Source organism: Taudactylus pleione, unplaced genomic scaffold (genome assembly GCF_031769625.1).
Source record: "Taudactylus pleione unplaced genomic scaffold, aTauple2 ptg000145l, whole genome shotgun sequence".
NCBI classification, from domain to species: domain Eukaryota; kingdom Metazoa; phylum Chordata; class Amphibia; order Anura; family Myobatrachidae; genus Taudactylus; species Taudactylus pleione.
The window spans coordinates 5,164,844-5,190,883 of NW_028284547.1; the positions used below are offsets into that span (position 1 = coordinate 5,164,844).

Here is a 26,040-nt window from a genome sequence, read left to right on the forward strand (position 1 = left end):
GATCAACTCAAAGTCAGCTAACTCTGGTATTTCTATGTGCCATGTCTAGGAAATAGTGGACCAAGCTTGTGAGTTCAAATCAATTAAATGGAAGTAGAGATGATGTATTCTAAATTAAGTCATACAACATAAAGAGAGTATTTGAGATAAAACATCTGGACTGTCTTAGGCTCACAGAGGGTTAACTAGTGATTGGACATAATGATGTACCTGCAAAAAAACCATAAAGAAATGAGAGAGAGGGAGTTCATATTTTTCTTGTAGCTATATAAATGAAAGAATAGTGCCACTCGGGTCAAACACATCATTGATGGACATGATGTCCTTTGGCCCCAGAGTCTGTAGAGGCTATTATTAGAGAGGGAATGAACATAAGGTTAACCTACAAAGGAATAAAAGGCGATGAAAGAGGGATTTTCATTAAGTGTGCATTGACACTAAACCATGTTTTATAGGGATAAAAAAAAATTACACCAGAAAATCAATGGAAATGTCATTTTTAGGTTTTGCAGCAAGGCTGCCAGAGCATATAAGTAAAACAAGGCCTCCTCTAGAGCAGGGTTAGAGTGATGGTCAGTATGTAGCAACCAATCAGCCACAAAACAAGAAAGATTTTGCAAATGCCGCAAAATAAGGTATGCTTCGTACCCCTTTGGTGTTTGGCAGACATGCTCAGGAATGATTCATCCTGGGTTTCTGATAATGCCAGATAAATTTTAAAAATATTTGTGTGTAATGAAGAATATCAGCTTTCATCAATGTAAAAGGTAGTGTTTGTAAAAGATATGCTAGCTTTGGGAATATTATACATTTGATCACTGTAATTCGGCCTAGTAGAGAATCTTAAGGTCCTTCCAAATAAAATTTGAGATTGTAGTTTATTCAGTAGTTTGGATAAATGAACACTATAGAGGGACTACAATCGGGCTGGTATATAAATACATCAATTTTTGTGCTTATGAGGTGTGACAGTAAATAGAGAAGCTATATAAGTATGAGAGTATAGAGATGGAGTCACATTAATAGGAAGCAATTCAGATTTGTCTATGATATCCTGAAACGAAATAAAGAAAATGTGTCTAAAATTGCAGGAATGGAGTGTAAAGGATCCGATATAAACAGCATCATATCATCTGCAAATAAAGACAACTTGCTTTCTTGGTCAATATTGGAAATTTTATTAAAGGTGGGATTTTGTTGAAGTGCTATCGCCAGTGGTTCGAGGACAGTTGCAAACAAGAATGGGCAAAGGGGGCACCCCTGTCTCATCCCTCTTTGAATATAGCAAAGGTGGTTACAAATATTTAATAGTGAGGACTCGAGGAATGGGGGAAGGATATAGAGAGGTTAAAAATTCAATTAAAAGTATGGGTAAGCTTACATTTTCCCAGCACAATGAAGGCAGAATCTGATATTTGCCCAAAAAGTAAAATAACCAATGCCACATTCTTTCATTGTATTTGGGGATGTAGAAAAGTGAAATCAATTTTGGTGTAAAGTCGTTTAATTTCTAAATAATATCTTCTCACTTCAGCTAACACCCAACACATTAGCATGTTTTGTTATAACTTTAAATTATGGAATTTAGGCCTGGATAAAGCAACTAAATTCTGTCTTTTGACTGCTTTTATAACTGTGGCTAAAAAAATTATTCTTTTACATTGGACCAGTAAAACGTATCCATCCCTTTCTAAGGTTAAGCACAGAAAGCTACAACTACTCTACTATGATTGCTCCTCAACCATAACTGATATTAACAAAGGAGTAAAAAATTAATATCAGAAATGGGAACCCTTTATTAACACCTTATAAATATCGTCTCAAGGCCACGTTATTAAACTTTTTGAACGTATTAATTGGTATCTCATTAGATGTATTTCATCTTCTGTTTAAGCAGCAAGATCAAACCCTCTTCCTACTCCTGTGCACATGTCTTTTATACTTCTCTACTTACGATTGATATGTATTACAATATAATTCTAGTTTGAGACAATTTATTTTTATGTATTTGTGAAATACTATTATATAATACTAAAACAAGAGTTTACATATTGTTATGTATCTTTCACATGGTCATTTTTAAATTTTGAGGTAGAAATCTACCCTTTGCTTTTCATTTCTCTGTGACTACTGTATGTGATTTTTTTTCTATTAATGGTAATTAGCCTTCCATTATCACTGTACTTCATGTTATAAACACCAGTACATTTTATCTAAAAATAAAGAGTGGGGGGAGGCCAAACAAAATGGCTGAGTAACTTAAACAGATGATCACAGGTTACCAGATCAGATGCCTTTTCAGCACATGAAGATAATAGGTACCTGGGATCAATGGGATCATCGGTTGTGGAATTGTGCAGTGATTGTAGCACAGTTAAGACTTTCCTAATATTAGTGTTCTAACTTCAGACCCATATAAACCCCATTTGGTCGGATTGTATAGTATGATTTTGATTTTATCTATTTGGTTGGGGTCTATAGTATCATTTAAATTGTACATGTAATTGAAAGACAGAGTCTAAACTGCAAGGTGACAGTTCCCACCTATCCTGTATTACTGTATTTCCAAGTATCCTTATTGCTGTTGTCATTCATGGATCAGCATATGTTGTCAGTATATGCAAAAGGAGTATCACAACACTATTAGCAGCTACTACTGGGGGCAGTACCAGGGGGGATAACTGCTGGGGGCACTACCAGGGGGTGATTAAAACTGGGTTCACCAGCAGGGGGGGATATTGCTACTGGGGGCACTACCAGGGGGGTATTACTACTGGGGGCACTACCAGAGGGGGAATACTACTGATAGTGTACCAGGGGGGGATTAATACTGGGGGCACTACCAGGGGGGGATATTGCTACTGGGGGCACTACCAGAGGGGGAATATTACTACTAGGGGCAGTACCAGGGGAGGGATTATAACCAGTAGCTGCTGCATTTCCCACCCTAGGCTTATACTCGAGTCAATACGTTTTCCCAGTTTTTGTGGTAAAATTAGGTACCTCGGCTTATATTCAGGTCAACTTATACTCAAGTATATATGCTGCAGGAGGGTAGATGGAAATTAGTATATAGCAATTTGACAACATATTATATTACAATTTTAAACAATTATAAATAACTGGGTCATATTTGTTGGTTTATTTAAATATAAATCATGTTCCTAATATAATATAACAATATTACTCTAAAAGTAGATGTAACAAAGTAAATTACCTTTTTTCTTTATAGGTCAAATAATGAGCAGGATCTGCACTAAGAATATTAGAAGACGTTGTGAAAAGTGACATTTTTCTCTGATCAAGCAGAATAAATAACTTTTTTCTACTGGAGGATTCGCAAAAGCTAATTTAATTTTCTGAATAGAGAAAACATTTACAGCAAACTAATATTTCATCTCATACATAAAGAGTCTCATAGGAGAGAATCCGAATCTGTGCTCTGAGTGTGACAAAAGCTTTAAGTGTAAATCACAACTTGTCAGACAACAGAGGATTCACACAGGAGAGAAACCATTTACATGTTCTGAATGTAGGAAATGTTTTTCTCAAAAGTCACAGCTTATTACACATCAGATGATTGACACAGGAGAGAAGCCATTTAAATGTTCTGAATGTAGCAAGTGCTTTTCCAAAAAGCATAATTGTATTATACAACAGAGGAGTCACCAGGGAGAAGAAATTTAAATGCTCTGAATGTTGCAAGGGTTTTACCACCAAGAATGACCTTTTTATACATCAGAGGATTCACACAGGAGAGGAGCCATTTAAATGCATTGAATGTAAATGTTTTACCACCAAGCAGGAACTTGTTAGACATCAGATGATTCACACAGGAGAGAAGCCATATAAATGCTCTGAATGTAGCAAGTATTTTACCCAGAAACAAAATCTTGTTAGACATCAGATGATTCACACAGAAGAGAATACATTACAGTATGATATTACAGTGAAAAAGATTCTATGATTTGTAGATTATTACAATAAGAGTAAATTCAATGAGAAAATTCTGTTGATTCTTTTGACCTTCTGTCTGTCTAACATGTGGTGTCTGTCTATCGAATGTCTATTTAAATACTGTCTATCTATCAACTGGATCCCATAAAAAAATATAAAATACTGTATGTTAGAACAATTTAAAATTTGACTAAAACAAAAAATTAAAAATTAAATTAAAACAAACTCAGCAGATAGATACAAGATGAGTCCACTAACATGTGGTCCACGAACCTATACAGGGCAATCACCTGCTAAAGATGGTCTGTGGAGAGAAAACAAAGATACAGTAATACAACACCAATATACAGTACAATACTGTTACAGTATATTGTAAAATCTTGACATCCACTATGGACTGTCACTAATGTAAATACAGTACTTTACCATGAGTGATGTCCCTTGTATAATATGGGCTGTGGCCTAGTACATGGCCTTGTTTTGGTCTCCCATGGATTAAAACTTGGTCTGTATTGGAAAAAAATACATTATTCATATTACAGTATAGTGCTTTACTATATTATTATCCTTTTTACTATATGGTAAGACAAGGCTTGAGTAGCTCCTAACAAATGACATAAATAAATGAGCAAAACAATATAACAGCTACACACAGTAAAAGACAATGCAGGACAATCACAGTCCTTAGTATGCAGTCTAAACATTGCTGCACCAATGGTGATTACACTGAGTTAAGCATCAGGGTGGCAGACACCGAGTGTTACTATACAGATATGCCCTACTAGTTTGTTGCTCCATATGCCATGTAGTATGCCATGCATCTAGCACCACACATTATGTCATGAGTTGCACCACACAGGAAACAGAACATGGCATAGCACTGAAAAAAAGTCATAACGTGTAATACAACTTTTTTCCACCAGGTGTCACTTTTCCTAAACTACACAACGCATGCGTCTGATTTCCTATGCATTTTCTGTATCACTGCCCAATGATAGGCTGACAGAAGCAGTGATTCTGTACAATATACTGTAGTACAGCATTTCCCTCATGGAATCAGTGCTGTAGAAGAATGTCTAATAAAGTTTTAAATCATTAAGCGTGTGAGTCCTCTACTTTTATATAAAAATATAAAAATATTTCACAGGCACTCACAGCACTGTATTACACACTGACTGTGTTTTTGAAGTTTCACACTTGCATCAGACTAGTGATTTCATGACTTTTAGTAGCAAACTCTGCTAAAAAGAGGGGTCTCTCTATTACAAACTGAGTGTGTGTTTTAAGGTGCCCACTTGTGGCAATGTCAGTGCTTTCAGCATTTTGGTGGCTGTCAGCTCCAGAGGGGTTACAATGGGATCTCTGGCGCATGCCATGTGGAGCCACTCCATATGCCATTCGTGCTATGCCATGGTGTATAGAGGATCATAGTACTGCACATGCCCAGTGTGTTTTCAGTTATTGTCAGTTAACTGAAAATTCACCAAAAAAATTAGGATTCAAAGCGTACCAGATTTACACCTAGTGACGCAATATAGAAGTCCAGCCACCTATTGCTCAGGACTTTGAAGCTATTATCCAGGAGGTGGGGACACCCTCTTACTGCTGTGGAAACTACCTGTTCCTGTTCCCTGGAAGTCCTGGACTTCTATAATTCAACACTAGGTGTAAATTTGTTACACCCACCTTATCTGGTACGCATTGAATCCTCATATTTTGGTGGATTTTCAGTTATTGTATATATTCATGTGTTTTATATGTTGTTATATCATTAAATGGTAGTAAAACACTATGGGAACCCCACTTCTTTTATTTTGCATGCGATTCCAAAAATGGAAGCCGGAAGCATTTATCATTAATTAGCATGAATGGCATTAATAAAAAGGACCATCTGTGGTTAAACCATTTAATAATGGAGAAGGATGAAAGAAGTTAGACCTGGGATATATTGACATGGACCCACTTCTGCTTTCCCCTGTCAAATCAAACGGGATGAGAGAGTGAGTGCAGTGTTAATCCCAGGTGAAACAACAGACAGCGCTTCTACTGTCTGAGAATAGAAATTAGTCTCTCCCTTGTTACTAGATTAGCATTGCAGGGGGAGTCACAGACTAGGACTCAGATGAGAGAGTGCATTGTAGTGATAGAAAGTACCTCACTGGAACAGTCAATGTGTCATGGCTGTAACTGTGCTGTATCAGAGATCTGTATGCTGTAAATGCAAGAGAGGACGCGCGTTTCACTGGAAGGCTTGGTCACCTGATCACCTCCATCATATTATCTTACATTTTACTCTGTGCATCAGGTTAGTATATATAAAGGGGAATCTACATGGCAGCTCCATTATAGTATCTTACATATTACTCTGTGCATCAGGTTAGTATATATAAAGAGGTATTTAGGTTGCAGCACCTTCATAGTATCTTACATATTACTCTAGCCATCAGGTTAGTATATATTAAGTGGTATCTAGGTGACAGCTCCATCATAGTATCTTACATATTACTCTGCATCAGGTTAGTATATACAGGGATATCTAGGTGGCAGCTCCTTCATAGTATCTTACATATTATTCTGTGCATCAGGTTAGTATATATTAAGAGGTATTTAGGTGGCAGAACCTTCATAGTTTCTTAAATATTACTCTGTGCATCAGGTTAGTATATATTAAGGGGTAGCTAGGTGGCAGCTCCATCATAGTATCTTACATATTATTCTGTGCATTATTTTAGTATATATAAAGAGCTATTTAGGTGACAGCTCCATCATAGTATCTTACATATTACTCTGTGCATCAGGTTAGTATATATAAAGGTGTATCTAGGTGGAAGCACCTTCACAGTATCTTACATATTACTCTGTACATCAGGTTAGTATATATAATGGGGTATCTAGGTGGAAGCACCTTCATAGTATCTTACATATTACTCTGTGCATCAGGTTAGTATATATTAAGAGGTAGCTAGGTGGCAGCTCCATCACTCCATCATAGTATCTTACATATTACTCTGTGCATCAGGTTAGTATATATAAAGAGATATTTAGGTGACAGCTCCATTACATATTACTCTGTGCATCAGGTTAGTATATATAAAGGATTATCTAGTTAGCAGCTTCATGATTGTATCTTATATATACTCTGTGCATTAGATTAGTGTATATATAAAGGATTATCTAGTTGGCAGCTGCATCATAGTCAGGGGTGTATCTACCCACTGGCCAGGATGGCACTCGCCAAGGGCACCGGACAAAGGGGGGGCACCATCTGGCAGTGCCACCAGCAGCTATTGGGTTGACTACCCCTGGGGCTTGAACTAGCCCCGTTAGTCCCCCGGGCCCCACAAGTGTAGGGCAGACCATAGTGAGAGCGGTCTGCCATACACAATGTGTGATTGTTTATAGCAGCCAGCCAATGAGTGTCAGACAGTCTCTCATTGGCTGCTGCATCCATTGAGGGAGCCGGCTCGAGCTCACTCATGAGCTCTGCCTTCCTGCTCAGCCTGCAGTTGGTGATGGGAGAGACATCTCTACCATCCCATAGTGCAGAGTGAGAGCGGGCTCGGTGGAGTGGACAGCGGCGGACGTTGGCAGGAGAGGGGATCAGGTAATTTGCTTCGTTTTTGTGTGTGTGTGTTTTTTGTTTTGGCACAGCTAATGGGGGAGTGTGGCTACTAAGGGGCACTGTATACAGAGGGCCGCTACTGGGGGCACATTATGGGGGGATGGACACTACTGGGTGCACTGTATAGGGGGGACTACTACTGGGAGCCCTGCATAGAGGGGACTACTACTGGGGGCACTGCATAGAGGGGACTACTACTGGGGGAACTTCCTGAAATTATGGGGGGAGGGGGGCATCAGTCTATTACCTTGCCAGGGACTCTCGGATCCCTAGATACACCCCTGATCATAGTATATTACATATACATTAGGTTAGTGTATTTATAAAGGATTTTCTAGTTGGCAGCTGCATCATAGTATCTTACATATTACTCTGTGCATCAGGTTAGTATATATAAAGGATTATCTATTTGGATGCTGCATCATAGTATCTTACATATTACTCTGTGCATCAGGTTAGTATATATAAAGGATTATCTATTTGGATGCTGCATCATAGTATCTTACATATTACTCTGTGCATTAGGTTAGTGTATATATAAAGGATTATCTAGTTGGCAGCTGCATCATTGTATCTTACATATACTTTGTGCATTAGGTTAGTTTATAAAGAAATAACTAGATGTCAGCTTCTTCATATTATCCTGCATTTTACACCGTGCATCAGGTTTGTATAAGTTGATGTGAAACTTGATTCTGAGGAAACCACATAGGTCACATTTTCCAGGTCACTCAGCAGGTGCATAGGTGTATTTGTTACTCACTATTATATTTTGAAAAATCCACAGGTAGAGCGAATAATTTCACTTGTGATTCTGTTCAGAGACCTAGAAAATATGCACTGTTTAAGGTCCTAAGGATTGAGTTTGAGATCCTGTAAGTTAGTATATATAAAGGGGTATCTAGGTGGCAGTTCCATTACAGTATCTTACATATTCTCAGCTCTGGGCTCCATAGCAGTTGCACCTATGGTGGTTCTTCCATGATTCATTGTTAATTTCCCAGTGTGAGAGACCTGCAGGCAGCATGTGGTAACCCATAGACTCAGTATTAAGTGTTTGACTCTCAGGGTTTCCCTGTACATTAATCTCCAGAGGGTGCATTTAATACAGATTGATCTTTGCTCACCTGAGGCAACGTCTAAGTTTTAGGGGTAAACCTCATGTCAAATTGAATCTGCCCCTGTCTTTTACAAATGCACATATGCTGCTGGACACATGTATACTTGTTTTATTTTACAAACTATAATGTCTAATTTGTTTATCATAGGTTTCTCCAGCTTTTGGGGTGTAGCTTAGGCCCTTAGACTAAACCTACCTATGTCTAAAACACAAACTTTATTTTATTTCCCTATTAAAAACCTGGTATCTCATACAGCAATGATCACTGATTCCTCTGCACACATCACACTGAGGTAAGTGACTGCGAGATGGTGACATTATCCCCATTTCCATGGTGTGTGCAGAGATAATGGTGGCATCCTGGTGCATCAACTGACAGTAGGTGTGACAGGATCAGTAGCATGTGTTACCCATCTATGGTCAGTGCAGGGGGTGAGTAATGTATAATCTGCACATTCTAATGTCACAGTAATAAGAAAATTTGGAAACATTAACAGAGAAAGTATTTTATATCAAGTATCTATTTGCAGCAGGAGGGTATATGGAAATTAGTATATAGCAATTTGACAACATATTATATTACAATTTTAAAACAATTATAAATGACTGGGTCATATTTGTTAGTTCATTTAAATATAAATCATGTTCCTAATACAATATAACAATATTACTCTAAAAGTAGATTTAACACTGTAAATTACCTTTTTTCTTTATAGGTCAAATAAGGAGCAGGATCTGCACTAAGAATATTAGAAGACGTTGTGGAAAGTGGCATTTTTCTCTGATTAAGCAGAATAAATATTTTTTTTTTCTACTGGAGGATTCGCAAAAGTGAATTTAAATTTCTGAATAGAGAAAACATTTACAGCAAACTAATATTTCATCTCATACATAAAGAGTCTCAGAGGAGAGAAACCGAATCTGTGCCCTGAGTGTGACAAAAGCTTTTAAAGTAAATCACAACTTGTCAGACATCAGATGATTCACACAGGAGAGAAACCATTTACATGTTCTGAATGTAGCAAGTGCTTTTCCAAAAAGCATAATTGTATTATACATCAGAGGATTCACACCGGGGAGAAGAAATTGAAATGCTCTGAATGCTGCAAGAATGACCTTGTTATACATCAGAGGAGCCACACAGGAGAGAAGCCATTTGAATGCAGTAAATATTTTTGCAATAAGCAACAGCTTGTTATTCATCAGATGATTCATAAAGGAGAAAAGCCATTTAAATGCTCTGAATGTAGCAAGTGTTTTACCACCAAAAATTACCTTGTTATACATCAGAGGATTCACACAGGATGGAATACATTTACATACTCTGAATGTAGCAAGTGTTTTACCAAGAAACATCTTATTAGACATGAGATGATTCATACAGAAACCATTTAAATGCTATGATTGCTGCAAGTGTTTCATCACAAAGCATTATCTACTTATACACCAGAGAATTCATACAGGAGAGAAGCCATTTAAATGTTCTGAATGCAGCAAATGTTTTACCACCAAGCAGGAACTTGTTAGACATCAGATGATTCACACAGGAGAGAAGCAATATAAATGCTCTGAATGTAGCAAGTATTTTACCCAGAAACAACATCTTGTTAGACATCAGATGATGCACACAGAAGAGAATACATTACAGTATGATATTACAGTGAAAAAGATTCTATGATTTGTAGATTATTACAATAAGAGTAAATTCAATGACAAAATTCTGTTGATTCTATTGACCTTCTGTCTGTCTAACATGTGGTGTCTGTCTATCAAATGTCTATTTAAATACTGTCTATCTATCAACTGGATCCCATAAAAAATATAAAATGCTGTATGTTAGAACAATTTAAAATTTGACTAAAACAAAAAATTAAAAATGAAATTAAAACAAACTCAGCAGATAGATACAAGATGAGTCCACTAACATGTGGTCCATGAACCTATACAGGGCAATCACCTGCTAAAGATGGTCTGTGTGGTGAAAACAAAGATACAGTAATACAACACCAATGTACAGTACAATACTGTACAGTATATTGTAAAATCTTGACATCCACTATGGACTGTCACTAATGTAAATACAGTACTTTACCATGAGTGATGTCCCTTGTATAATATGGGCTGTGGCCTAGTACATGGCCTTGTTTTGGTCTCCCATGGGTTAAAACTTGGTCTGTATTGGAAAAAAATACATTATTCATATTACAGTATAGTGCTTTACTGTATTATTATCCTTTTTACCATATGGTAAGACAAGGCTTGAGTAGCTCCTAACAAATGACATAAACAAATGAGCAAAACAATATAACAGCTACATACAGTAATAGACAATGCAGGACAATTACAGTCCTTGGTATGCAGTCTAAACATTGCTGCACCAATGGTGATGACACTGAGTGAAGTATCAGGGTGGCAGACATTGAGTGTTACTAAACAGATGTGCCCAGTTAGTTTGTTGCTCCATATGCCATGTAGCGCGCCATGCATCTAGCACCACACATTACGTCATGAGTTGCGCTACACAGGAAATTTAATAGCGGAACATGGCGTAGCACTGAAATAAAGTCATAACGTGTAATACAACTTTTTTTCCTCCAGGTGTCACTTTTCCTAAACTACACAACGCATGCATCTGATTTCCAATGCATTTTCTATATCACTGCCCGATGATAGGCAGACAGAAGCAGTGATTCTGTACAATATACTGTAGTACAGCATTTTCCTCATTGAATCAGTGCAGTAGAAGAATGTCTACTAAAGTTTTAAATCATTAAGTGTGTGAGTCCTCTACTTTTATATAAAAATATTTCACAGGCACACACAACACTGTATTACACACTGACTGTGTTTTTGAAGCTTCACACTTGCATCAGACTAGTGATTTCATGACTTTTAGTAGCAAATTCTGCTTAAAAGAGGGGTCTCTCTATTACAAACTGAGTGTAATAGAGGGGTTACAATGGGATCTCTGGCGCATACCCGGTGGAGCCATTCCATATGCCAGTTGTGCTATGTCATGGCATATAGATCATAGTACTGTGCATGCCCAGTGTGTTTTCAGTTATCAGTTGACTGAAAGTCCACCATAAAATATGAGGATTCAAAGCGTACCAGATTTACACCTAGTGTCGCAATATAGAAGTCCAGCTACCTATTGCTCAGGACTTTGAAGCTATTATCCAGGAGGTGGGGACACCCTCTTGCTGCTTTAGAAACTACATGTTCCCGGCATCAGTGAAAATCCCAATTTTCAAGAAGTAAGTATTGACTAACCTCTTCTCCTCCCTAACCATCCCTTATGGGTGCCTGACCCTAACCTCCCCCCAAATTGCCTAACCCTAATCTCCCCTCTAAGTGCCTAAACCTAACCCCCCCTTCCCCACTGCCTAAATCTAAGTCCCCCGCGGGGGTGCCTAGCCCTAACCTCCACCCGGGGGTGCCTTACCCTAACCATCCCTTCCCCTAGCCTAACCCTAAACTCCTGTGGGGTGCCTAAACCTTAGTCCCCCCTGGGAACCCTAAACCTAAACCCCCCCACTGCTGTAGTCCGCATCCGGTGCACAGATTACCTTCAAGAGGTAAGATGGGTGTCGGGCTCCAAGCATAATTATAATGACAGGCATCAGGATTTTGACACCTGTCATTTAGCCCTTGCTGGGATTAGACAGTCGGGAAGCTGATGGTTGGGATTCCATCCAATGACCTCCTGACTGCTTCCCCAGCAGATGAATGTCACTGATATATTAAGTTACAAACTCAGCTTTTTGTCTCTACCTAATATGAACTCTATCCGTATACTAAACTGATAGTGACTGAGTAAGTGTTACAATCCTGGCAGATGCAAAATTAACCCAAGCACTGCCAGATCACCATACCACCAGAATACCCTAAGTTTCAAACTATATGTGATATTTACTACTAAATAGCTTTTACTGACTATTTATAAATGCAGAGTATTCACAACAGCTGAATGCTACTGATGTATTAAGGGCCTGATTCAGAGCCTTACGATCTTTAAGAGCACTCGCTCTGAATCAGGACATTTTAATTTTTTTTTTTTTTGCGGCCTCCTATCCGCTCGCTAAGCTGTGGGTGACCACCCACAACTTTTGTGGGTGGCTAGGTGATGGTCACGATGGTCGTGACCATCGGGGCTTGCGATGAGACCCTCAGGAAGCTCTCCACTGACATCACTGGTGATGTCAGTGGTGCCTCCGACAAATGTCAGGCGTTCCTTCAGGAATGCCTCCATTTGTGTAGCCACCCCCTTGCCCCACCTACAAAACACTTGTACCACAGGAGAATTATAACCCATAATTTACAAACAGAGTAACTGTCAGGTAGTACTATTCTTTGTATGTGCTGTGGGAACTATAATCAACACAGACAAAATATATGCAACTATCATAATTGTGATTACCCCTTCCTTCCTACATTACCCCACTGAACTCATAGACAGGGTTGAATATTATCTTCAAGGAATTACATATGGATCAAAACCTATGCCATGTAAAGTCATACCATCTCGTCATCATTATTTAGAGTGATATGAATACTGTCAGGAATAAATTGATGGGTGTGATCATTTAAGATCAATCACACTGGTGTAAATATATCTCTCACATGTGAGACACACCATATATATTCTGTTTCACATACAGCCCTTATCATTATAAATGGTGTCATTCCAATACTGAACAACTATTTATAAGTTATTAATAACTGTAAATCGCCTGATTTATAACATCATAAATTGAATTTAATGTTTCCACAGTAGAATTGACACTGTTTACTATTTATTCCAGTATACTCACTGTTATTCATGTGAGTTATATCCCTAAAGCTGACAATCCACTATACAATTTTCTGTCAGATATCTGTCCAATCTGGCTGGTTGGAATGAAAACCTGGTAATGTGTGGGAGCAAATGACAGTTGTTCATATGGTTTTAATCACTAAAAAAAGGAAAAAAAATGTTCTAATTGGTTAAATTTGTGTGTTTTAACCAATTTGTATGAACAACCATTTTTGGCTATTTTTCACTGTTTGTGAGCAAATGGACTATTGTCATTTGCTCCCATACATTACCAGGTTTTCATTCCAATCAGCCAGATTGGACAGATATCTGACAAAAAATTGTATAGTGAATGCGCAGTTTAAGAGATTAAAAATAAGTTCACAACCCCCTTAAGTGTGGCTCAAGCTATGATCCATTTCTAAATATTGATTTGCAATACCCTGTCTGTGTCCTCTCTATACAGGAGGGACACTATTCCATGATATTCTTAATTGAAGGAGCAAAACATATAATAAAATATATATTTTGTGTGTGTGAGCATGTGCAAGCACCCTCAGCATTTTATTATAATCTTTATTTTCATTTCTTTGAACTTCTTTTTTTATATTACTTTGCTGTTATTCCAACTTTTGGAGGGGAATAGATATATTATTATTTTTAACAAATACCAATTAAACATTCTTTTTTATATATTTTTTGAATTTTTTCTAGCTTTGTGCACCAGTAAACTACCTCTTTCTTATCCAGTATGTAATCTCATAGAGAATCTCAGCTTTTTTTTAAATAGTCAGGGAAAGTTAATGGTTAATGCATTGCTTTGTTATTAAATAGAAAATAGCTAAAATCCCTTACACCATAGGCAGTGGCACAATATGGCAGGTGGAATCAGAAATGTTAAATTTGGAAATAAACTGATGACCACAGCCTGTATTCCTTGGCCCAAGCAAGAGTCTTCTTACATCTCTCCTATAGTAATGTTTACTTTGCAGTAATTCTACAATAAATACCTAATTTAGGTCTCTTCTGAAAAGTAAATGGTGAGATGTACAGTATCTGCTGCTAGAACTCAGTTTACCATTAATTTGCCCTCTTGTCGGAGGTGCTATTAATATATGATTTTTGAGGTCAGTGACTATAATAAATGTATCCTCTGTCCTTCATCCTCGTGGGAGATTGTTACATCATAGCGCTGTACAGTGTTTGTACTTGGTAAAAATTTCAAAGATGTTGCAATTTCCAAAAATGTATGACCTTAAGTTCTTGAAATAACAATGGACTGTCCTTTATCTGGGCTATTTTGAGCTGTTGTTGACATATTATGACTTCTAAATAAAAAAATCATGGTTTTGCACCAATATACTCTAATAGCACCAGTGATTGGCCTTAGGCATTAGCAAGCAACAAATTATGATGAGAAAAATTCATTAAAATTATCCTAATAAATATAAATTCATACAAAGTCATCAAATACACTATTTATATGTGTCTAAGAAACTCAAATGTGACATTTATATCACAATGTGTAAGATTAGGAGAAAAATAATTTCATTCAGATTTTATCAAATATTGACTTTTACTATACATATGTCTATTGATGTTATTATGTACAGAATCATTGTGAGGTTCCTGCTAATATGTAGAACAGGTCTTTCTGTTGAAACTCTGCCCAGGCATTAGGTGACTTCTAAACAAAAGATCCTTTAGTGACATAACAGATTGCCTGGGGCTGCTCTGATCTAATTAGAATGCAAGGTGTTACCCCTGCCAAAGTATAATTAGCATTTACTATAGTAGTAAGTGACTTTAGGAATATTTACACATCATTTACAAGACAAGGAATTAGGCACGAGAAGCCGCTGTGTTTATATATCACCTCTCAGTGTAAGAATTCCTTCTGGTCATCCTGGGAACTTCTGGAGTGAAATGGGGGAGGAATGACTATAAATAGGCTGTATCAGGCTACTGATAGCTAATGGAGGAGCTGCTAGTTTAGCTGCTGTTTGGAGAGCTGGACATATAGAAGTGTATGAAAGAGACAGAAGGAAGAATCTCCAGAGTAAGGTAATTATATTATACCTAAGAATATATTGATAAATACACAGACATCTGTAGATGTTTTTTGTAACTTACTAAAATTTAGTCTCAAATTGAGTGTCATCTATGTAATAGAGCTATATATTCTCTATCAGTACTATTGTATCATTTATATATAATGTATATTTATATTATTTCTCAGTACTATTGTATAATTTATGTATTGTCTAAATATTCTACAAATACAGTGTTTCCATGTGTCTAAAATCTCTAGTTTTTCTTTATAATTGTATCCAGAATTATTCAAATATTTTAATATTTTTATTAGTATAATACAAATTCAATAGAATCATCCATATAACTCTGTGCATCAAGTTACTTTATATAAAGGGTTATCTAGGTGGATGCTTCTTCATAGAATCTGATATATTACTGTGTATATCAGGTTAGTATATATAAAGGGGTATCTAGGTGAAAACTCTATCATAATATCTTACATATTAATCTACTGTATATATCAGTTTAGCATGTATAAATTGGTATTTAGGTGGCAGTTTATCAGATAATTGTACATATTACTTTGTATAGCATGTTAGTTTAAATAAAGGGGTATCTAGATGGCAGCTACATCATAGTATCTGACATATTACTCTGTGCATGTCAGGGTTCAGCCAAGGATCGGCTGTCTCTTACCTTCGCGCTGGCTTCCCCTGACTTATCATGCAGTCAGACATCTCGTGCGGCGGCAGGTGATGTGCTGAGTATTCTGCCTTAGGTGCTTACGGACTTCCATGGTCGGCCTTGTGTGTTGGGGAGCGAAGTTCCCATCATGGACACTGCCATAACAGTTCCTCTAATATGACAGTATCTCCAACCAATGGTAGCACAGTCTCAGTCAGCTGATGCTGTGCTCCTATCAACTGCTACCCCTGGGTATATAAATGGATCCTGAACTCTAGGAAGTTGCCTGACCAATGTTTGTTATTCTTAGTGTATACTAGTTTGCACCTCATTACAGGTTCCTTTGATAATACCTCTGTGTCTTCTCCAGTGCATTTGACATCTCTGTCAGAGTGCTAACCTGTGCTATCTCCAGTGCAACAGTGTGTCACTTCCATCTCAGCCTCTGTGCCACTCAGTATTGTCATCTCTGCCAGTGAGCTAACTCCGTGCTACCTTTAAGTGCAACAGTGCATTATGAACACCTCAGCCTGTGTGCAAATCCCATTCTACCTGTAGTGTAACAATGCATCAATACAACTCTAGCTGTGTATTACTTAGCATCTCCTTCCAGAGTAACAGTGCATCAAAACAACTCATTCTGTGCATTACTTAGTGTCTCCCTCCAGATCAACAGTGCATCTATCACCTCTGCCTGTGTACAACTTGGCATCTTCCTCCGGAGCTACAGTGCTTTATACCACTTCTGTCTGTATTATATACCAAGGAGTTCTCATTCAGCGCAATTGTGCATCTACACACCTCTATAGGTGGGTACCTCAAGTACCAATTCCTTGCGCAACTGTCCCTCCTGGAAGGCATATTCCTTGGGCCACCCTCTGTCTGACTCTCTATTCCCACTGGGTTTGGATACCAGATCAAAAGACCATGACCTGCCTGCTGGGTGCAGCTAAAGGAATTGGTATGAACTACCGCTAGACCCCTGGCCAGCAGTTCAAATCCTGACAGCACCTGGCCGACAGAGGAAGAAATCCCAATCGTCCCAAGGTAAGTATTTGCTAATGTAATCTACACCCTAACCCTCCTTTAGGGTGCCTAACCCTAACCTTCCCCCCCTGTGCCTAACCCTAATCCCCGCTCTAAGTGCCTAAAACTAACCCCCCCTTCCCCACCACCTAAACCTGTCCCCCGGGGGGGCTTAACCATTACCTCCCCCCAGAGGTGCCTAACCCTAGCCCTCTCTCCCCCAAGCCTAACCCTAACCTCCCGGGGGGTGCCTTACCCTAAGTCCCCCCGGGAACGCTAAACCTAACCCTCCCCCCGTGGCTATCCACTGCAACGCCCGACATCCGCTTGATCGGGATGCCGGGCGAAGGTCTCCTGACATTGGTCAAATGACAGGCGTATAGATTTAGACACCTGTCATTCATCCCTAGTCGGGATAACAATGTCTGGAAGACGGCGGTTGGTATTCCATCCACCGGCTTCCTGAAGGTATACCCAGCTAAATACCCATATCCTGATTGGTAGGGGTCACTGGTGAAGACCTCCCAGCAGTTTAGACTACACACCATTGATAAGGTCTTGTCAACATCCAAACCATGTGGATGAGGAGATCGTACCTTCAGGTCCCTCACCTCCAATTCTTTCCCCAACCTAGGACCTCTGCCTCCAATCCCTCAGTGGTAAGGATGACAGTTTGTTCAGGTCCAATGGAAGCCTTAGTATCCGAGGGAGTAGGGGCTCTGCAAGACCTCACATCTAGTATGGACAATCAGGAGGCAGCAAACCACCAGGTGGCTCAATACTTATAGGAGCTTATGGAATAGTTATTGACTAACCAGCCTACTCCAACATCTATATTCCCATTTCTGCAGCATCGGCTCCTCTAGCTCCTCTGGTCTTGCCTCTGGGGGATACAGCTCCAAAATCTCATCTTCAGTTTGTGACTCCAGAATGCTTTGATGGTAATCCTCAATGGAGTCAGTGGTTAATTAATCAATGTGAGATCCAGTTTGAGTACTTACACAAGAATTTCCCTACCTCCCATTCAAAAGTGGCATATGTGATTTCTCTCTGAACCTGAGCTGTATTGGATTGGATCTCCCCGCTATGAAAATGAGCTGATCCTTTGGTGTCTAACTATGAAGATTTTATTTTGTTGTTCAAGGAATTTTTGATGAGCCAGGTCGCTCTGACTGAGCCTCTTTGGATTTACTTCGTGTCCAACAAGGGACTCGTATGGTTGGACAGTATGTAGTCCAGTTTTAGACTCTCCTCTGAACTCAAATGGAATGAGGAGGCCCTTAAGGCTGCCTTCCTTCATGGGCTAACAGAAAGAATGAAGGATGAATTGGCCTCTCAGCATATACCTGCTGCCTTTGCTGATGTTATTTCTTTATGATTTAAAATTGACCTATGTCATAGGGAGCATTGGGCTAGTAGAGTGCGAGGAGAGCGTCTCCTGGATTGATCATCTCTGAGTTGCCACTCTTCATCACCATCTGCCAGCAGAGATGAACCTATGCAGGTTAACAAGTCCAAGTTGACCACGGCCGAACGGAATCGGAGTAAATTTTGTCTGTATTGTGCTCCGCCTGAACATGTGCTCAAAAATTGTACTCTCCTTGTGGGAAATGCGAGACCCTAACTGAAGTAGGAAGCATTCAGTTGGGGGTTGTGTCTAAATCTTCCCAAATAATTGATAGTCTTTTACATGTATTCCTTTCCCACAAGTCTAGGACAAAGAAAGTCAAGGCTCTGGTGGATTCCAGAGCGCCTTGAAATGTTATCTCTGAAGTCCTAGTTGAAACCCTGAACATTCCAGTTACCCCATCACCCCTCAAATTGTTAATCTCCAGAGAAGATGGCAACACCATTTTAGGAGAATCTATTTATTTCATGTCCCACCCAATATCACTCAGAATAGGGTGCCTGCATCAAGAAATGCTTGAATTTTTGTTCTCCAAAACACCTCATATGATATAGTCCTCAAACTGCATTGGTTGAGAAGACATAGTCCTGCTTTCGATTGGTCCAGTATGCAGATTCTGTCCAGGTGACCAAACTGTTTTCAACAATGTCTAGCTTGAGTTATTCCTGTACATAACCTTCTAGTCACAACCAGTCTGGCTGTTAAAACCTTGATAACTTGAAACCTGGATAGTTCCACTGATCCTCATCTACCACAAGCTTACCATGATATCGTGGATGTATTCTGTGAGCAAGCTGCAAATAAATTACCTCCAAATCGAGCCTGGGACTGTCGTATAGAACTGCTTCCTGGGAAGATGCCCCCTTGAGGTCGTGTTTACCCTTTCTCAGTTCCATAGACAGCTGCCATGGCTGAATATGTTAAAGAAAATTTGGCCAAAGGATTTTTTTGGCCGTCCACGTCACCTGCTGGTGCAGACTTTTTCTTCGTGGACAAGAAGGATGGGTGACTCAGACTCTGCATTGACCATCGGGGACTCAATCAAATTACTGTCAAAAATAGGTACCCATTGCCACTAATTTCCAAACTCTTTGATAAGATCTGTGGTGCTCATGTATTCACAAAGTTAGATCTCCGTGGAGCTTACAATCTGATTTGCATTAAAGAGGGGGACGATGGAAAACTGCATTTAATATGATAGATGATCACTTTGAGTACCTTGTTATGCCTTTCAGGATAAGTAATTATCCAGTGGTTTTCCAAGGCTATGTAAATGAGATATTCTGGGATATTGTCTATAGATTCATAGTTGTCTATTTAGACGACATCCTAATTTTGTTCTGAAAACTTTCAAACTCATCAACTCTATGTGTGGGAGGTGTTATCTCATCTCTGGGATCACAGTCTTTTTGGAAAGTTCTCTAAATGTCTTTTTGAGCAAACCTCAAACCTCAAACCTCAAACCTCAGTACCATTCTTCGGTCACATTATCTTTGGAAATTCTCTTCATATGGATCCTGACAAGCTAAATGCCATTTCCGAATGGCCTCAGCCTTGTTCACTAAAAGTGACCCATCATTTCCTAGGGTTTTCAAATTATTATAGGACGTTCATTCCAAATTTTTCCACATTGGTTTTTTCCAATCACGACCCTTCTCGTTGGTCTGTTCTGGCTATACAAGTTTTCCAGAAATTAAAATCAGCATTTTTCATAGCACCAATCCTCCGCCAGCCACAGCTTGATAAACTATTTACTGTAGAAGTTGCTGCCTCTTCAGTTGGAGTGGGAGCAGTATTGACCCAGACCGCTGAAGATAGGAAAACCCATCCATGCATTTTTTTTATGTAAATTTTCTCCTGCTGAAAAGAGCTACACCATTGGAGATCAAGAGTTATTGGCAATTCTCTTGGCACTAGAGAAATGGCAACATCTTCTGGAAGGAGCCAAGTTTCCGGTCACTATTATATTGGACCATAAAAATTAAATTTACCTCCAGTAGGCTCATAGTTTAAATGCCAGACAGGCTCACTGGTCTCTTTTTTTTTTTTCTCCAGGTTTGATCTTAAACTTCAATTCCATCCCGGCATCTTAAATAAAAAAGCTGATGCACTCTCTTGCTTATTTATTTCTATGCAAGAGGAGGAGGATAAATGCCAACTTTGTCCAATCCTGGATCCCATCGTGTTTGCCCCTACTCAAATTTTATCTCAACCACCGGGGAAAATTTTTGTAGCTTCTCGTCTGTGAAAAAAAATATTAACATGGGCTCACTCTTCTCTCTTTACTGGTCATTCCAGAATCTTTAAGACCTACAAATTCTCCAACGTTTATACTGGTGGCCCACTATAAAGGAAGATATCCAGAATTTTATTTTGTCTTGTGGGAAGTGTGCTCAACACAAAGTGTCTCACAACAAGACCATTGGTACACTATGCCCCTTACCAATAACAGTCGCTCCATGGACTGATCTATCTATGGACTTTATTTCAGAATTACCAAAGTCCAAAAGACATAACACAGTGTGGGTTGTACTAGATCATTTTTCAAAATGGCTCACTTTATCCCACTGGTAGGACTTCCGTCTGCTCCTCAGCTAGTGAAGATTTTTATTCGAGACATCTTCAGGCTACATGGTTTACCAAAGGAAATAATCTCTGACCAGGGTGTCCAATTTGTGGCCAAATATTGGAGAGCTTTATGGAGCACTTGTGGAATCAAATAAAAAAAAAAATATCGGCTTATCACCCTCAAACAAATGGTCAAACCTAAAGGGTGAACAAGGAGCTGGAGACCTTAATTAGGCTTTTTGTTTCTTCTTCCCAGGTTGACTGGGTAGATCTCCTACCATGGGCGGAATTTTCACATAAATATAGGTATCATTCTTCTTCTCAATCAACTCAATTTTTTACTGTCTTCGTTAGACATTCTCGAATCCCAGACTTTCAAGATTCACCTGCAGTTGAAGTTGTGGCAGTAACCAATCAGATGGAATCCTTTTCAGTTCTTTGAAGAAAACTTCTAAAAATTACAAAAAAATTGTGGACAGAAGATGCCTTGTGGTTCCACTGCTGAGAATTGGAGACAAAGTTTGGTTGACCACCAGGAATAACCAGTTGAGGGTGCCTAGCATGAAATTTGTACCATGGTTCATTGGTCCATACCGAATCCTCAAAATTCTTAATCTGGTTGGTGTATAAATTGGAACTTTCCCCACAAATGAACATATCCAATACTTTTCATGTGTCTCTTTTACATCTATTGATTCTTAACCATTTTCAACCTTCTTCTCCTAACTTGCCTAAAGTACACACCCAACAGGGTATGAAATTTGAAGTGGAGAGAATTCTAGATTCCTGACACCGGCTCAATGATCTTCAATACCTTATTGATTGGAAGGGGTATGGACCTGAAGAAAGAGCATGGACTAAGGCTTTTGATGTCCATGCCACTCAACTTGTTCGAACTTTCCAAAGGAGGTTTCCTGATAAGCCTAGAGGGTGTCCGGTGTCCACCCTGAATAGGGTGGGTACTGACAGGGTTTAGCATAGGAATGACCATCTCTTACCTCTGTGCTGGCTTCCACTGATCTCTCATGCATTCAGAAGTCTGGTGTGGCAATGGCTGATGTGCTAAGTATTCTGCCTTATGTGCTTACAGACTTCCATGGTTGGCCTTGGGGATTGGAGTTCCCATCATGGGCACCACCATGACAGTTCCTCTCATGTGAGAGTATCTCCAGCCAATGGTAGCAAAGTCTCAGGGAGCTAATGCTGTGCTCCTATCAACTGCTACCCCTGGGTATATAACCAGCTCCGGAACTCCAGGAAGTTGCCTGAATAACATTTGTCATTCTTAGTGTATACTAGTTTGCTCCTCATTCCAGGCTCCCCTGAGATTACCTCCATGTCTTCTTCAGTGCATTTGACCATCTCTGCCAGAGTGCTAACCTGTGCAAACTCCAGTGCATCATTTCCATCTCAGCCTGTGTGCCACTAGGTATTGTCATCTCTGCCAGGGAGCCAACTCCGTGCTATCTTTAAGTGCAACAGTGTGTTATAAACACCTCAGCCTGTCTGCACATACTGTGCTACCTTTAGTGCAACAGTGCATCTTTACAACTCCAACTATGTATTACTTAGCGTCTCCTTCCAGAGTAACAGTGCATCATAACAACTTGGCCTGTGCATTACTTAGACACACTGTTGCTCCGGAGGGAGAAGCTATAATCTCTGCCTGTGTACAACTAGCATCTTCCCTCCAGAGCTACAGTGCATTATACCACTTCTGTCTGTATTCTATACCAAGGAGTTCTCATTCAGCGCAATTGTGCATCTACACAACTCCATCGGTGGGTACCTCAAGTACCAATTCCTTGTGTAACTGTGCCTCCTGGAAGGGATATTCCTCGGACCACCATCTGTCTGACTCTATATTCCCATGGGGTTTAGATACCAGATCAAAGGACCGCGACCTGCCTGCTGTTTGCAGCTAAATACCCATATCATATCCTGATTGGTAGGGGGTCACTGGTGAAGACCTCCCGGCAGGTTAAACTCCACACCATTGATGAGGTCTTGTCAACATCCAAACCCTATGGATGAGGAGATCATGCATTCAGACTCCTCACCTCTGATTCCTTCCCAAACTTAGAACCTCTACCTCCAATCCCTCAGTGGCAAGTGTGACAGTTCATCAGCTTAGTATATAAAAAGGGGTATCTAGATGGCAGCTCCATCATAGTATCTTACATATTACTCTGTGCATCTGGTTAGTAAATATAAAACTTAACTAGTTTACTGGTCCATCATACTATTTTATATATTAATCTCTGCATTACTTTAGTATATATAAAGGGGGGTATCTAAGTGTCAGCTCCAAAATAGTATCTTACATACTGCTTAGTGCATAAGGTTACTATATATTTTTACTTTTAAATATAGTTCTGATACAATCATAGGCATTTTCAACTACCCACAATGTCTTACATGTGGATAAAACTTTGGTTTTAATGCCCACAGCTATTCAATTAATTGCAGGGGCATAGTAAGGTATTTGAAGACCCCATAGCAAAAAGTTTGTAAAGGCTGCTATGTACCACCTAATGGTGAAAAATTATAGAACACATTTAACTTTGACAAGGAATATGGGCCCCACTCAGCTCTGGGCTCCATACCAGCTGCACCCCTGGCACCTATGGTTGTTACTCCCATGATTATTTGTTAATTTCCCAGTATGAGAAACCCTTAGGTAGCATGTGGTAACCCATAGACTCAGTATTAAGTGTTTGAATCTATGGGTTTCCCTGTGCATGAATCCCCAGAGGGTGCATCTAACACAGATTTACCTTTGCTCACCTGAGGTAGCATCTGAGTTTTAGATGTACACCTTGTGTCAAATTGAATCTGCCCTAGTCTTAGACAAATGCACATATGCTGCTGGACACATTCATATTTGTTTTATTTTACAATTTGTTAAATAAAATTTGTTTACCATAGTTTTCTCCGTCTTTTGTGTTGTACCCTAGGCCCTTAAAGCAAACCTACCTATTTCTCTAGCAATTAATTCTTATTTACATTTAAAAAATCTGGTATTTCATACAACAATAATCACTGATTCCTCTGCACACATCACACTGAGCAGTGACTGTGAGATGGTCACATTATCCCTATTCCCATGGTGTGTGCAGAGATAATGGTGGCATCCTGGTGCATCAGCTTACAGTAGGTGTGACAGGATCCGTAGCATGTGTTACCCATCTATGGTCAGTGCAGAGGGTGAGTAATGTATAATCTGCACATTCTGACGTCATGGAAATAGGATTATACAATCATTATGAATACATTAATAGACTGTGTGTTTATCAATTATTTATCTGCTGCAGGAGGGTAGAGATCTCTGTGCTGCTCATCTGACTGGATATAGTAAAAAAACATATTAAAATTTTAAAAAAAATGACAGGGTCATATTAGTTTATTTAAATATATATCATGTTCCTAATATAATATAACTCTATTACTCAAAGTAAATGTAACCCAGTAAATGTCATGCTTTTAAAAATATATTTTTTCCTTATAGGACAAATAAGGAAGAGGATCAACACTAAAAATAATAGAAGACATTGTGGAGAGTGACTATTTCCCTGATTAAGCAAAATAAAAACATTTATTTTTCTACTGGAGGATTCACAAAATCTACTTTAATTTTTTGAATAGCAAAACCATTTACTGCTAATTTGTTTCTCATCTAATACATGATGAGTCTTATAGGAGATAAACCGCATCTGTGTTATGAGTGTGACAAAAGCATTACACATAAATCAAAGCTTCTAAGACATCAGCGGATTCACAAAGAAGAGAAACCATTTACATGCTCTGAATGCAGCAAGTGTTTTACCAAGAAGTAAAATTTTGTTACACATGAGAGGAGCCACACAGGAGAGAAGCCATATAAATGCTCTGAATGCAGCAAGTGGTTTACCAGTAAGCATCATCTCGTAAGACATCAGTTGATTCATACAGAAGAGAAACCATTTAAATGTTCTGAATGCAGCAAGTGTTTTACCAATAAGCATAATCTTGTTAGACGTCAGACTATTCATACAGGAGAGAAGCCATTTAAATACTCTGAATGTAGCAATTGTTATTCACAAAATGCATCTCTTTTTACACATCAGAGAAGTCAGAGAGGAGATAAACCCTATAAATGCTAAGACTATAGTAAGAGAGTTACTAGAAAGAAAACACTTATTAATCACACAATGAGTTACTATAAGGGTCTGAATGTATCATGTTTTTCATAAGCTAGATAATTTGTATGTTTATGTCTGCATTTATAGAACACACATACAAAATAATTAAATTTAATACATTATATAAACATACATACAATTTATATTGTAAATGCAATTCCTGCTGTTTTGCAGTAGTCTATGCCTTGCTATCCTTTACTGAGTGCACAAAGTTATATTTGCAAAAATATTTCATGTATTTACTAAATCCATGTATGCATATTTTTTATTAATTTTCTTTATTGCATACATTATTTCTTATACAACAATTATGCATTTTTTCTTTCTTTTTTATGATTATAACAAAATCACAGTTACATTTTATAATCTTAGTTTCATTTAAATATTATCTACATTCATTTCTTAGGTTGGAGAGATTTTCCTAATCTCAACACAGCCCTTTTTTGCCTCAATTTGAGTTTACATCATCCCCAGTACATTTCATCCAATCACAGCATAACATTCTCTAATTCTTTTCTGGAATGGCATAGCCAATTTTGAGTTTTTTTCCATTCTGGAGGGATGCCTCTACCCAGTCCTTTGGAAAGATGAAGTATAGTTTATATAGGAACAGAGACATTGGGGGACTCAGTGGCTGAACCCATG

At 38.7% G+C, this 26,040-nt stretch overlaps 2 pseudogenes; one reads left to right on the forward strand and one right to left on the reverse strand.

The window, feature by feature from the left end:
* The window catches only part of LOC148522650 (uncharacterized), a 34,279-nt pseudogene extending 24,185 nt beyond the window's left edge, over positions 1–10,094 (forward strand).
* The window catches only part of LOC148522640 (uncharacterized), an 808,266-nt pseudogene that overhangs the window by 732,016 nt on the left and 50,210 nt on the right, over positions 1–26,040 (reverse strand).